The 16,220-nt window shown below is 36.0% G+C and overlaps 1 protein-coding gene across 3 annotated transcripts in view; it reads left to right on the top strand.

The window, feature by feature from the left end:
* The window catches only part of btbd7 (BTB (POZ) domain containing 7), an 81,791-nt gene that overhangs the window by 44,732 nt on the left and 20,839 nt on the right, over positions 1–16,220 (top strand). The gene's annotated exons all lie outside the window — the stretch shown is intronic.

The raw sequence follows: 16,220 nt of genomic DNA, 5'->3' as shown, positions 1-16,220 counted from the left end.
GAATATGGGATATGCTATGTTCAAGTGCTGGAGTGAGGGGGTGCAGTCTGTGTTTTTCAGTCTGTGTTTATAGTAGGCAGGGCTGGGAGCAGAGGAGGCAGTGCTGGGAAGGGAGTTAAGTCTCCTCATCGTCTGGTGAAGGTAACTGTCCTTGAACCTACTGGTTCTGGCCCGGAGACTGCAGTCTCCTCCCTGATGGCAGCAGGCTGATGTAGCTTTGAGATTGGTGAAATGGGTCACCTGCAATCCTGATGGCTTTCCAGGTAAGACGGGAGTGGTAGATGTCTGAGAGGGTGGTGAGAGAGACAGCAATGATCCTCTCGGCTGTTCTCACATTGTCCCGCAGAGGTTCCAACATGACGCGGTGCAGGCTCCGTACTACACGGTGACGCAGCAGGTCAGGATGCTCTCGATGGCACCAGTGTAGAAGGTGTTCATGACGGAAGGTGGGGCTCTTGCTCTCCTCAGTTTGCGGAGGAAGTACAGGCGTTGTTGGGGTTGCAGTGTTGTGGTTCCAAGCAAGATCTTCTGAGATGTGCACTCACAGGAACTCGCTAAACAAATCAAAATGATAGACAAAATGTAGCCACTTTTTACAAGGTACTATTCAATCTTTTGTAACATACATCTGTTTATTGTCATCTTTGACCATTTGAATCCACGTTTAGTAAAACAATTTTTCTGTTTATATTTTTAAATGAACAAACCTCAAGATTGAAGCGTCTCAAATACTTTTATTCTGCCTCTCTTACTACTTTGTTATTTTATAGCTTTAGCCACTTAGGCTACTTTACACAACAATGATGTAGCCAAAAACTTTTTTTCCCTTGGAGGAAAAAGTTTTTTCCCTTGGATTTTAAAATGGTTTCACATTTACAAAGCAACATTTTCGAAATTATATGTGACCACACATCAAAGAAAATGACTATGCTGTATTGCATACACAAGATGCTTCTCCGCTGTTGGTTGTAATGTGAAGTAAATCCACACTTACTAATGATGCTTGAGCAAACACTTAAACAACAGCAGCATTGCTGCTACTTTACCATTGTTGTGTGTTTGTTTGTACTTGCCTTAAATCCACACCTCCCTAAACATGTAATAGGTAGGGCGCATGATGTCATCGTTTTCAGGTGTGTACATGACAATGACAGCGTTTTCCATTTTCAACTTTCAGTTTGAAATTTATTTTCAGTCACAAAAATAGCTTTGTCATGTAAATGAACCAGCAAAATACATTTAAACTGACATTTTTTTAATTAGGTACATTTACCATAAAATCTTCCCTTTCTTGTTTAGCTACACTATTCAGTGTTTCCTCTAGAATTTTTACAGCTGTGGCGGCAGGTCTTTTACACAAATCTACCAACTACCTATGGCGTTATTTCAATGACAATTGGAGAAATGTCGTGAGTGCAGTATACGTCAAAATCGCATTTATGTAATACGAGCATATGTGAATCTCTTTGCTTGCGCGCCGATTTCCTCTGCTCTTGCACAAAACTTGCACGGCCTCAAATATACACTGCTCATGCGCAGATCTTCTTGTGCGCTCTCAAATAAACACTGCTGAAGTGTTATTTAGGACATTTATGTGGTGAGCATGTATCCAACAGATATAAGATTTGCTAGGAATATTTCTGAATGTCTTACAGAGTGGCATTAATAAGTCCTAAAGTATAAACTCCAGCAAGATAAAGTCCTTGAATGCAGAACCACAGACCTTTATCTATAAAAAAAAAAAAAAAAGGATAATTATGGAAACGGTGTTCATCTTTGCTGGCCTCACGCTCCTGTCAGTCTGTTAGCACGTTACCTTAAAGGCTTAAACAAATAACGCACAGCACTACTACAGTTACAGAAAAGCTTGCGCTGTTATAATTCACTTACCTTTTAATGTGTTTTCGTGCAATTATAACCTGCTATTAAAAAAAAACAATAACAACAATGACTGAATGTTTTGAATGAGACTGAGAAGCTGTGATGTAGCTATTGCAGGATGAATTTTCGTGTGGCGCACCGCCATAGCAGAATAAATGTAGCGGAAACCATGTCATTGCATCTGCACTGCATCCCAATTCACATACTACCCATCCTAAATAGTATTTGAAAATGGAATTAGTATGTCCCAAATCATAGTATGTTGAAAAGAGAATGCCAAAGTTTCCCAGATGGTTTACTATTTCGGTAAAAATTTTAAGTGTAAAACCATCTATACTCGAACCGCTGATATTGCCCAAAATACATTGCACGTTGGACGTAAGTTCAATTAAAATTACAAACATAAGTGAAAGGTGTAAATAAACTACAAACATGATGGACACACAAGACCAACTGTCAAATAGAGAGCCTTCGGTAAAGATATTTGTATGACAGTTAAATTTCTGGCTATCTAAATAGCACTTTCTGTGTTATATTTCATCTGCAACAACCATACTGAACTTTTATAAAGATATGTTTGGACATTAATTTCTGAACGCATAGTTATCCGAAGACCTGAAGAGATTTCTCTACATGAAAGACATGTAAATGGGAGATTAACCTGCTGCTGCTTCTCCAATAAGTTAGGAAATTAAATATGAAAGAAATGTGGAGGATGTATCGAGATGATTGACAGGGCTCAGCAACACAATGATCTGTTAACCCGGAAGTAGTATGTTCCAAAGCTTGCACACTCTTCTGTTACACACTCAGAAGTATACTTTTCCTTCATAAAAAAGTACATACTTTTAGGGCATAGTATAAGTATGCGAATTTGGGACACAGCATGTGTAATGTTGAAATCAGCATGGTTATGCAAATGTTATCACAACCATGTGAAAATTAACATATTTGGCACACATTGACTTAAGCTATTCAGTAACTTGGCACTTGGCCCAACCTAATGAATGACATTGGCTAACCTTTGAGTTCTGTCAAAAAACATAACTGCGATTCATTTACATATAGAAGTCTTAAAATGCATTAGCAGATTGAATGGCTTGTTTAATTTGAAGGGTCGAAAAGAGGGTAGTAATTGCTCCTGTAAAACTAAATGACTGCTTTTTGGTGCAGGAAACCTGACTAACTTTAGAAGTGGACCTCAGGGGGGGAAATTAGCATCTAATCAGTATCTTACAGGGAAGATGAGATGATGTGAAGTGGTGGTCCAGATATTCGTCTTTGGCACATGAGACCATTCTCAAACAGTGTGATGGAAATAGGCCGACTTCTGATTTGAAGACAGTTCATTCTCAGCACGACACCTTCTCCAGAGCCGATAGGCCCAGCGACACGGGGCAGAGCGTGACACTGCACCTGTGACGGTAACATTAGCTGACAGCCTGGCGTGCCATGGGTCTGTTCTGTAGTGCAAATGAAATGCTGCATCGATGGGGCTGGAGGGTGGGAGCCACAGAGAGCTGTGCACATTTCTTCCACTTCTCAGCACCTTTAAAAAATGCATTGCTTCTCATTTGAGAAAGAGACATCTGGGGATAAAGAGAGAAATTATTCAAAAACTGAAAACCATTTGTGTGTTCCAGAATGTGTTCATTTGTATTTTTCATTCTTTGTTCCGCTTGCAGTTTTCTGTCACTGTTCATTAAGTTGAATGGCTTAAAAAAAAAGAATGCTTTGATTTTTTTTTTTTTTTTTTTTTTTTTTTTTTTTCATCATCTAACAATGAAAAAATTGGGCCGGAGGAGCATTTCAGATATCCACAAAGCAAAGTCTTTGTGACCTTGCTTTTCTTTTTAGGTAATCATTTTATACTTCAATTGAATCAAACCACCTATTTGTACATTTCTTTTATTATTATTATTTTCGTGTTTCAGAGTGTAAACGTGATTTACTTTAATGATTTAAAAAATAACCATTCAGCCTTTAATAATACTATTTTTATTCTTTAAAAATTGTTTTGAATTTTTTTTTTACCATTTTAAAACATTTTTAAATTAATACTTTGTAAAGAAATCAGTAAGTGAGCATTAGCTAATTTAATAGAAAATCAAAATATAAAGAGAGCAAACAAGCATGTGCAATATTACACTGTAAAACACAAGTCAACTTCATTAAATTAAATGTGTAGTTAACTCAAAATTGACTGAATGTTTATTCTACTCATTTGAAAAGAGTTTTGAACTGTGTCGAAGGTAATGAGTTAGTTAAATACCTCATTACTTTAACTTTAATGGAGTAAGTTCACAGTACTCATGTAGATTAGTTTAACTCAAATGGTTTCAGTTGCCTTGGATTTTACAGTACTCAGTTGGTTTGAGTTTTCTTCATCTATTGGGTTTTACTGTGCTCAAACTGCTTCGTTGACTCAACTAGATTAAGTTCACAGTACTCATTATTTTTAGATTTTGAACTTAAATAAATAAATACATTTAAAAACTCCTAGAAATCCACAGATCTTTCTTTTAAAATTTTATTGTAGAGCCAAGTGAATTACATGTGTACGTTATCTGTAGCTATGTGAAATGAGGCAATGCATTTATCCAGGCAACCTAAAACAAGCAATTCGTCATAAAGAGGCAAATAACCACAAAAAGTGCTGTTAGTAGTTTCAGTAAAAGTTTTACCCATTGTTAGATGAAAAAATTTTGGTTCTGTAAAATGAGTTCGCACCTTTCTGGAAAGGCACATTGATGTGACATGGATGTAGCATGAACTGTTTTTGATTTTAACCTATAAATTGCAATAAAAAAAGAAAGATGTAACTTCATATACATATACAGTTGAATATGTAGCATAATGTTGAGCCTCCCCTGAATTATTAGATCCCCTGTTTATTTTTTTCCATAATTTCTGTTTTTTTTTAGTTTTGAGTTTTTTTTCAAGACAATTCTTAACATAATAGTTTTAAAGACTCATCTCTAATAACTGATTTGTTTTATCTTTGCCATGATAACAGTAAAGAATATTTGACTAGATATTTTTTAAGACATTCCTATACAGCTTAAAGTGACATTTAAAGGCTTAACTAGGTTAATTATGTTAACTACGCAGGTTAGGGTAATTAGGAAAGTTAATGTTTAACTGGTTTGTTATGTAGACTATTTAAAAAAAAAAAAAATCCTGAAAAGGGCAAATAATTTTGACCTTAAATGGTGTTTAAAAAATGAATAACTGATTTTATTTTAGCTGAAATAAAACAATAAGACTTTCTCCGAAAGAAACAAATAATATATCAGACATACTGTGAAAGTTTCCTTGCTTTGTTAAACATCATTTAGGAAATATTTAAAAACGAAAAAAAAATTCAAAGGGGGCTAATAATTTTGACTTTAACAGAATAAACACAATTTATAGGAAAATTTACCCTCTGCCAATATATTGCACTTTATAGAACTGCGATAATATAGCATTTCTTAATTGTCATAGCATTTACTTCAGAATTCAGTATTTTCAAGATTTTATTCCAGTGTTTTATGCTTTGCAAACAGTGAAATTGCTTGGCCTGGTATAGTACTTTGTCTGGTGTAGTTTGCTCCATTTATATCCTCTCTGCCCTTTGTTAACATCCTGTTTACAGACTTTCAAATATTTCCTCTCAAATTACCTATAGGAAAATGATTTGAATGATTGAATGTGACACTGGAGCAGAGATCAGCTGAAATAAAACCTAATACAATTCAGAATGATTCCTGTTCACACAAAGCGTTTCTAATTCTGCATCATTTTCTAATTCATTTGTTTAACATCTTTTAAAAAATATTTGACATTTCATGCTGAGTAACCGGAGGGAGTGAGAGTCTTGTAGGTAACAAACACTGTTACCTCAACACCTCTGTTCCTAGAGAGGACCGGTCTAATATTGCTATCTTTGGAGAGAAGAGTTCTTTTGATGGTGACACTTTGATGTTTGTGTGAGTGGTTCAGTCAGACGTCCTTTAGAGTGGGTTTCCGACTCAATCCAGACAGAAACCCTTCCTGGCCCCAAGGCACCTTTCTGATTAGTATTAACACAGATTGCTGGTGGTGTTTCCATTAAGCCTATGAGAGACTGTCAGCTCTGTAATGATTCTGTCTGTTGCAGCTTGTCTGAAAGGTCATGGAGAATTTTAACCCAACACCTCTCTGGGGCTCCTTAGCTCTCAACTTCTCATTTTCATCTCGGTATCTTTCAGCTATTTCCATCTTTCACGTTCAGTCATACAGACCGGGCTAATTTTCCACTATCTCTGTCCTTTTTGACATTACCCTCCTAATCTGTACTCCTTCTCCCATTTTTCTTCCTCTCAGCATGTCGCCGTTTCTCTCGCTGACTGGCTCGCTCTAAATCTCCATCTCTTCTCCTTCTATTAGACTGTCTACCCCCTTATATCAAGCTCTGGGGCTTGGGCTAGTTAATTGGGGTACTGCACTTGTTCAAGGCTAATAGATACCCTAATGATTAGTCCTTCACTGTCTCAGCTCCTTTCCTGAGCTGCTGTGCTCCTCCAATATCAGGTGTACTCAACTGTAAAATGAGCTCAAGACTGACATTAGGCATTTCACATCGCACGGCCTTGTTGTTAGCTCTGAGTCTTTGACGAAATGGGTTTCTTCAGAGGACAAATATTTTTAATATATACAGAATCTGTTATAAAACGTTGCCTTTCTTGTGGTTTGCTTTTTAATGAGTTTTTTATGAGGTTTCTGGTGAAATGAGTTTTAAATGACTCGTTTGTTAGTCGGCCTTGCTTGCGCTTACCTCATCATCTTCATTGCTCTTCATGCAAGCTTGGACTGTTTCCCCATACAACTTTTTTGTCTTATGACCTTCAAAGGTTTTACTCATCTTTGACATTAAAAACTTTGGGGAATAAGTCAGGCTTGTCCACCTCATACTCTTTAAGGAATCATGTGTGGATTTGTTTTAGAAGGAGCTTAAAGGGTTAGTTCACCCGAAAATGAAAATGATCTCATGATTTAGTCATCTTTAACGCTCCCTAGGTGTATATGACTTTTTTTCGTTTCTGCTAAATACAATCAGAGTTATTTTCTTTTTAAAAATCATCTTGGGCTTTTACAATGGCACTACAATGGCAACAGATGACAGATATGATATGACTGATATTTATCAGTGTTCCAGTTAGGGCTGGACTATATTGCAAAAAAAAAAATTATGACGATATAATGTTTCATATAATTCGATATCGATAATTATTGAATATTTTTAAACAGTACATTTAGAAATATTAGGATTTTTTTTTTTTATTTAACCACATTATTTTTATTTACCAACAGTACGAAGGCAGTTTTAATAGTCTAAAACAAAAATATTTAAACAAAATGGCTTCATAATAAAATAAAGTGTTAAAGAGACTCTTAAACCTGATGAATAAAATGTTGCAAAGTGTGTGCAATGGTAAAGCATATTACTAAACAATCAAAGCAAACTTTAAGGTAGATCAACATCTGCACAGTGTGAATAGCAATGATACCGTAAGCCTCAAACTCTATCAACAACACAAACTATGATAATCAAATCTGAGCTTTTAACTAAAGGGACCAGCCATTATTATTCAAACACATACTGCAACATTACAAATTGTGAAGTTGAATGACTATATTACCCCTATGCTTAAAAATCTTTCAGTTAAGTTGCTACTGGATGGGATGCACAAGAAAAGAAACCAAAAAGCTACTCTGGCGACATCCTTTTTATTTACAATCTTTTTACTGCTCCTATACGACACTCATTGTTGCATGTGTTGTTATTCTGACCTGAAGTGACAAGTGCGAGCTTGTGGTTTCCTTCAGCATTTTCAGCTTATCTGCGCTCGTGCTCCCCTGGTGTCTCTTGTAACTAGGTGGCCATAAACAGTATTTTCAAAGGATGACAAACAAACAAATCATTGCTGCAGCTCCGATGCAAGTTTATGGGAAAAAAAGTAAAAAACGATGCAGTGTTTGGGTGCGCTGTGTTTCTCTGAGGTAATTAGTCTGCCATTACTGAAATGTGTAAGTTCCATACAAAGTGTGAAGCAGATTAGTTAGTTCTACTAGCATGAATCGCGGTGCATTTGCGGCATTCGGAAAATGTTATTTTTTTTAACTTTGGTGCTGCTGTAAAATGCGAGCTTGCACACCATGTGCACGCCGCCCCCATGCACGCATCATGCAAGTCGCATGCCTCCATTGGAAATGATACATTTACACCCTAAACATATTGGCAATGCTTCAAAGGCACACGATCAGCAGCAATATTTTAATAGAACTACAGCCTAGGGTTGGGTGATGTTGACCAATTTGGCATCGTATAATGTCTAATATGAAACATCGCAATGGACGATGGCATCGTCGTCATTGGCGGCGGTGAATTATGTATGAAAAAATTCATTCATTCATTCATAATGAATTAATTATTTGTAACCTACTGTTTTAACTACGTGACCCGTGTGGTCTTTGTTTTACCCATAACCAAATCGTAAATTAATAAAGATAAGTTGTACACATCCATTCATAATAAAAAAGTGCCTTGGATGGCTCCAGGGGGTGAATAAAGGTGTTTTTTAGTGCAGTGTTTCTCAACCATGTTCCAGGAGGACCACCAGCTTTGCACATTTTTCATGTCTCCTTAAAGATTCAAGAAACTCTTGAGTACTTTTTAACAGATTTGTTTGTGTTGAACATCAGTTTAGACACTGTTAGCACCTGTCAGCTTTAACTGTGGGGAAAACTGCATAATTTTGAGCTTTTGTCAGCTAATTTCATCTTCCGGGTTTAAAATGATTTTTGTGGCGGGATCAGATTCGGTGACATATTTCAAAAGATTTTCTGTTTGATAGCATAAGAGTAAAGCTAAACAGTTGCACACTAGGAAAAGTACATGTTTGTCTAGTGTGTTTGTACTTTTTCCTCTATAAATGTAATGATCGATAAGAATGCCTCTACTCATTCAAAAGTTGCAAATTTTTTTAAACCATCCCCTCAGACAAGTACTTGTTAACTCTAATGCCTGATGTTTTTGCTATCTTTAAAGGTGTTGTTGTTCTTTCTACTTGGTTGCCTTGGTTTTTTTCTGACTAAAACAATGGCCTGGATCAGTGTTGGCACCTTGAGGACAAACTGAAGGTTGATACTCAAGGTAACTTTTTAGAATAATTTTCCCTGGCAATTTTTGGCAAATGGTGTCGTCAACAGGCAACCATGTTAGAGCCAGTGCAACCATTTAGTGCAACAAAAATCATCATTACCATCTTCTCCTAGCAGCATGCTTCGAGCCCTCGAATATAAGGTTTAACATTCTTGAACAACTCTCACTAGCTTAATGCAAGAGTGTATGTGCATTATCATATCAGAGAGTAATGCAAATTAATGCTTAACAGCTAATAATAATAATAAGAAAAATAAAGCGGATATAATGAACACATGACAAAGAAGCACAAAACAAATACATTAAATATTTAGACCTATACAAAAGTATACATGAAAACTACAGTAAACTGCAAGTTAAGCGTTAAAGTTGCTAGTTTAAGCATTAAAATATATTTTAAAAGCCCTGTTTTGTGGTGACACATGCCATCTTACCAGAATAGTAGTTAAAGAGGTTTTGTTGGAAATTTTCTGACAGCTTCAAACTCGTCACATGATTTCTGCTAGCATTCTGATCAAAGAATCTCCAAAAAATGGCAGATCTAATGGATACAGATTCAATTTTGTTGCCCATTCTTAATGGGAAAGAAGCCAAACAATGTTGTTCTGCAGTATTGCCATTTGCCAGGTAACATTGCTCCGAAAGTTACTTTGTGTGAATGACACATAACACACATTGTTACATTGTAAATCAGGGATTTTCACCCAGTGGGCTGCAGCCTATAAGTGGGCCTCAGTGATCTTGCAAGTGGGCTGCGAAATAGCCTAAAATAAACTCTCAATATCATACTATAATTTTTGGATTTCATTATTAATATGCTTTATTAAAATAATCAAAGTAATGCACTTTCTCCTGTTCTCCGATTGATTACTTCATGCTCGGTGCAAAAACAGTCTCATCATTGCGTCTGCATAGTACACACAAATCTGTTCTTTACAAACTATGCTTGAAGTTAAAGTGAAAGTCTCTCTTTGTGTATTTTTGTGTGAACTATTTAATATATCCTCATAGATGTCGAAATTAATGTCTTGTGAGTGTTTTATAATGGACATGTACCAATACAGGTGGATATACAGTAGCATGGCTCAATGGTGTATCTGCCATAGAATGCAAAATAAACTTGCATATGAGCTTCAGATGCGCTCTGGCAAAGCTGTTCACTTTTCATCAGCAATCTCCCAATAAAAACCACCTTCAAACTCAACCGCCATCAGATCAGTCGCCCTCTGCATTTCAACAGATTTAGTGTGTTTTTACTTTATTTGTATAAATTATCAAATTTAATTTATATCAAAAGGTTTAAAATGAGCATTTAAAACAAACGTTTTAGAGAAAATGTCAGACAGGTGGGCATTTAAAAATTGATCGGAGAAAGAAGTGGGCCTCGAAGTGAAAAAAGTTGAGAACCCCTGTTGTAAAATAGATTTTTTTGTAATTAAAAATGTATATTTTAAAATAGATTATTTGAACTTTTTATTTGCAAAATTATTGTGTTGTTTTCAGCTGCTTTTGACTAATTTAATGTGTCCGTGCTGAATAAAAGGTTTAATGTCTTACTGACCTCAAACTTTCAACTCCTTAGAACTCTCCTTAGAACAAATTTTGTTGGTCATGCCCAAAACTTCGAGTACAGTCTAAGAACTTCACTCCAAAACTCTAAGGCTTATTCTTGTGACCTCGCCCCTGATCCAGCCGTCACTGTATTTGGTTTGTCTGACTCATTTGTGGGTTTAGTCTTCAAATTAAAATGCTGTCCAATATGGAAGGGTGATGGCAAAAAAAAAAAAAGGAAAAAGGCTTCAAAACCACTTTTTAAATCCTGACTTTCAGAATTCTTTAACACTTTACATTTAGAAAGACTTAAACAATCTTTCTGGTAGCATCGAATCCACCTTGAAACCTTTTTTTAATTATCTGTCAAATGTCAAGGATAACAGTGTAAAGATTTGGCCTTGTCATGGTTTACAAGATCACCATATTGCCTGTGCCCACTGGCCTTGTAATATAACATTGTTAACCTAAAACTAGAGATGTAACTGTTAAACTGATGTAACAATGATTTTAAAATCTTTTTGTTTAATTTTAAAATTTTGTAATTTGTTTGCCTTTTCTGTCTTTTATTGTTGTTATCACTTTTTGTACTGCCCTGTGTTGCTTTAAGGTCAAAATAAAAATATGATATAAAAAAACTCCTAAATACACCACCGTAGTATGCGGTTTCTGAAAGTCTGCAGTCCTGTCAGGCACAAAGCAGCCATTTTTATAATTGCTCAATAATCAATTTTTAATTATATTGTGCATTTTTTCATTGATCGTTTTAAAAAGCATAGCATAGCATAAATTGGCTGTCCAGTTGGACCGATATTTGCATCAGGAGTGTTTCTGTGATGTCTCAAAGGCCTCCTCCCCATAGGGATCTCTCTAGGCTTTGGAACAGAGCAAAAGTGGGCATAAGATCAAACCACTAATAAGGAGGCCACACTAACTGCTGTGGAGTACATCTGTGATTTTCGGACAAGATGAGGCCAGTCAGAACATACAAATGCAGATGCTGCCTGCCTATATACACTCACCAGCACTTTTCTGTCTTTTTATGCGTGTAGCTTAGAGCCTAATTTCTTAAAACCCCTTATTTAAACCCATTTGAATTTTAGCAGTGCCGTGTAAATGCAGATTTTGTGGTGTTAATTTGAATAGATGTTTTCATTCCCAATGTGAGGCTGCTCTTAAGCACAAACATTGAAAGGCTGTTTACCAAATTGAGGCTGTTTATCTGCATTTCCCATGTTTATAGATATGGTAAGGAGATACAGAGTCTACAAAATAACATCGATGTACTGATGAAATGTGCAGCGTTTGCTCTGAACTCATTAACATCAATGAGGACGCCAAGTGCAGAAGACTTGGTGGAAAAATGCTTACATGTTGTTTGTACGAAGTCTCCCGGCAGTATGTTGCTATTGTTTTGCAGACTTTAGTTTTGGGTTTTCTGTTACGACACTCTTCTCATTTTTTGAGTAATTTTTAACTCCTTGGTGTAAGTTCTGCAATCAAATTTGCAGTTTAAACTTGCCTCGCACCTAATCATTAACTTTCATTAACTCGCATTGATTCCTTGCTCTGTGCTCATGCCTAACGTGAACAATCTACTCATTGATCACAAAGTCAATGAAGAATGATGAGATATTTGGATGCAGGGTGACACTCTCCCTAGAGGCTAATATGACAAGGTTTTTTGAAATTGACAACTTTATGGCTCCGCTAGCAGAGATTATAATTAACTGGGACGGGTTTATGAGGGAATGCTGTGCACTGCTTTGCTGCTGCATTGTAAATGGTTTCTAGTCATGCAGTGAAACAGATGCAGTACTGCTCTTAATCTTCCCCCTGCTCCAGGCTGGAGGTATGTGAGCCACCATCCTCAGGCTGTACAGTGCCCATCACAATAGGAAAGACATTGTTATTACATCTCAGTCTTGAATAATTCACCTTAGCATGTTCTAGGGAATAAGGTAAGAAATGTAAAAGGCTTATTCATTCAGTATCACTTTAAATATCACTATGGTTGGGATTTGCCTATGGGCGCAAAGCTCCAGGTATTCATGCTTGTGCTGATATTAAGACATGCAATTGTGTGTTAATTACATACTGTGATTAACACTCCCTGCTGGCCACTTTATTAGTTACGCCTCGGTAGTACTGGGTTGGATCCTGTTTTGCTTTTATTTTTGGCATAGATTATTCGCGGCTGGAAAATGTCCTCTGAGGTTTTGGTCCATATTGGCTTGATGGCGTTAATGCAGTTGCTGCAGATTTGTCAGCTTAACATTCTTAACATGAATCTCCCATTCCACCATATCCCTTAGGTGCTCAGTTGGATTGAGATCTAGTGACTGTGGAGGCCGTTTGAATTTATGTCCAAGAAACAGGTTTAATATGATTTGAGTTTTCTGAGATGACATGTGTTCATGCTGGAAGTAACTATATCTGTGGTCTTAAAGGGGTGGACATGTAAAGCAACAATACTCAGGTGTGTCATGGCATGCTCTATTTTTACTAAAAGAGCTAAAGCCTTCAAAGAACTAGATGGAATCATACTGTTTAAAGGCTGGTTTTGGTTCATATTTCTGTGCATGCCTTGCTCGTAGTCGTGCATTTATACTTCTGCATGCTGTTTGTGTTGCTCTGTAATAACACTTCCGAAACACTAGCTGGCTGTAGGTTATGTTATATTTCTCTGTATCAAGTTTCTTCATGGGTGTTTAGTTTTTTTCTGAACGCTACCTTAACGTACAAGTAGCTAAAACTTGCTCATTCAGAGATGGGGACCAGCAGAGAATCACAATCTGAGAACATTTTTTACTATTTTATATATATTGCTATTATATTTTTTGCGGATTTTTGCTGGAATTATATTGGGAGTATCGAAACAAAAAAACTTAATATATGAAATAAATTAAAACTTTTATTTAATGTTTACAATGCAAATCCGTCTAGATTTACTTATTTGGTCAACAAAGCGCGACTAAAAGACATTGTAATATTACTTTACAAACTGTGTTGTAAATAAATCAAGTGAACACTTTTCATATTAGTGAATATTATTATTGAAATTTATTTAAAAACTGAATAAATATAAATATACACAAATAAACAGACTCTATTATGGGCTAAAAATCTGCAGAAATCTGTGAATTTCTGTGTGCACAGATTTCTTGTGGGCCTAAAAGGTAAACACAAAACTAAAGTTTGCATTTGGAGCTCCTTCACGGGACTCGACACTTGTAAACACTCGCTCCACTGGGCTTTCATCATTGCCCACACTTGTCACAGTAACCAAGCCGACTATCACAGAGCTTATGCTACGCATTATATTTTTTGAGAGGTGCGCATCAGCATTGGCGTCAGCCATGACGAGGGCTATGCAACTGCGGGAAGGCTGTGCCGGAGCATACACATAGGCGTGCGCTTAACGCAGAAGTTTTAAGCCAAATTGTGTGCTCTTCTTCTGCTGCTGCTGTAGCTCATCTGTTGCAAGATTTGTGTTGTTTGTAGGGGTGTAATGACGTATCATAATATTGAGATATCACAATATAAGAATGTGACAATGCGAATCGCTGATGTAAACGGTGTTATTTGATATCAAGTTTAGTTTTATCGAGAGTTTTGTAAGAGTAAGCTTACATTGTTTACCCAATTTCTCCTTTGTGTACTAGGTCGCATAATGACATATTTGCAGGTGTGAAATCAAGCGTGAGCTAACACATTTGGGTTTGCTTACTGAGAAAAAGGACACCCCTGTGAGTATGTCATTATGCAACAAGATGCTTGTTGTGCATTCTTCTAGGCCTAAGACCTATTCAAGTCCACCACTCCAATCTATACAAAATTTAGCAATTAATATAGACTTGCATATATGCTTAGGGTTTTTTACCATTTAAAATAATAATAATAATAATCTGAAACTATTTCAGTATATGATATTGAGATAATATTGTATTGTGGGTTCAGTTTTGAGATGCGGATCAAATCGTAATTAAAGTATGTCGTTACAGCCCAAGTGTTTAGAGATGCTCGTCTGCAGACTGTGTTTGTAACAAGTAATTATATGACCTACCAATGTCCATCTTTCAGCTCAAATGATGCTGGTGTTTCTCCTCTGAACTCTGGCATCTATAAGGCAGTTTCTAAAATGCTTGGTTCTACCTGTCTGGCGCCTACAAGCATTCTAAGTCACATAAATTGTCTTTCTTTTCCATTCTGATGCTTAGTTTAAAATTCAGAATATCATATTGAGCACCTCTGCATCCCAAAATGCATGGGGTATTGCTGTCGTCTGATTGTCTGATTAGATTATATGAACAGACAGTTGAACGGGTGCTTCCAAAAAGGGATCTGGGAGCGTGTGGTCCAAGTTGTGGTTTTCAGCAAGTCAGGTATTATGGCATGGGAAAATCAACAGATGCTTGTCATTTTAAGCTTCATCACTTCATTGACATCTCCAAGGTCATCCTTATGAGTTTTTCTATGAATACTGAAAGCTTGAAAAACAGCCTATATGTACTTAAAAAATGCGTCGTTTGAAAATGTAATGCCATCTCCAGAGCTTTGAGAAAAGCATCTGCTCAGATCAGGTAGTTGAATATTTAATGGTACTGATCAGCACTGTGTGTCTGAACACTTAAAGAAGTAGTTCACATGTTAAGGAATTTCTCACTCTCATTGCATCACCATGTTATTTTCTTTCATGTATGTAGCTCGAAGTGATTTATCAGGTATTATGTATGCTGCTCTCTTTCCCTACACTGTAAAACCCAAAAGGTTAAGGTAACTCAAACCATTTGAAGGAACCGGTTGCAATAAACCATTTAAATTAAAAAAAAATTTATTCTAATGAGTACTGTGAACTTACTACAATTGAGTAAATGAAGCAATTTAAGCACAGTAAAACTCAATAAATAAAGAGAACTCAAAACAACTGAGTACTCTAAAACCCAATAAGTTAAGGCAACTCAAACCATTTGAGGAAACTGATTGCTACAAACCATTTGAGTTCAAAAACTAATACTAATGAGTATTGTGAACTTACTCTAAGGTGTAGTAATGAAGTATTTAATTAACTTATTACCTTCAATACTGAATTCAAAACTCTTTTCAAGTGAGTGGAATTTACTTTCAGTAAAGTTTGAGTTAAATACACTCATTTCATTTGATGAAGTTTACTGTTGAGTTTTATAGTGTACATTTTAAGATGATTAGTGACTAGAAAATAGCATCTCAGTATGTCAGTTTGTTTAAGAAATTTATAATCAAATTCTAAAGTTTGAACATTTTTAGTGAGTGTTTTTCTCATCAAGGCTACATTTTTAAAAATCCAGTTTTACAGTGATTATTAATTAATTTAAAACATTTTAAATGGTGATTTTTAGCAGTCATTAATCTAGCGTTCAGTGTCGCATGATTCTTCCAAAAACATTTTAATGTTTTTTTTTTTCAATCAAAAACATTTTGATTAACCGTTTTATTGCCTAAATCTGATGTTGAAAGCATAACACATTTATTGCATCATTCTTTGATGAAAAGAAAGTTAAAAACAAAGAGAGCAAATTGGTTTGAAGAAGTCCTTACTGTCACTTTTGATCAGTTTAATGTG

Source organism: Danio rerio, chromosome 20 (genome assembly GCF_049306965.1).
Source record: "Danio rerio strain Tuebingen ecotype United States chromosome 20, GRCz12tu, whole genome shotgun sequence".
In the NCBI taxonomy this organism is placed as follows: Eukaryota; Metazoa; Chordata; class Actinopteri; order Cypriniformes; family Danionidae; genus Danio; species Danio rerio.
This window is presented reverse-complemented; position numbering and strand designations above follow the sequence as displayed.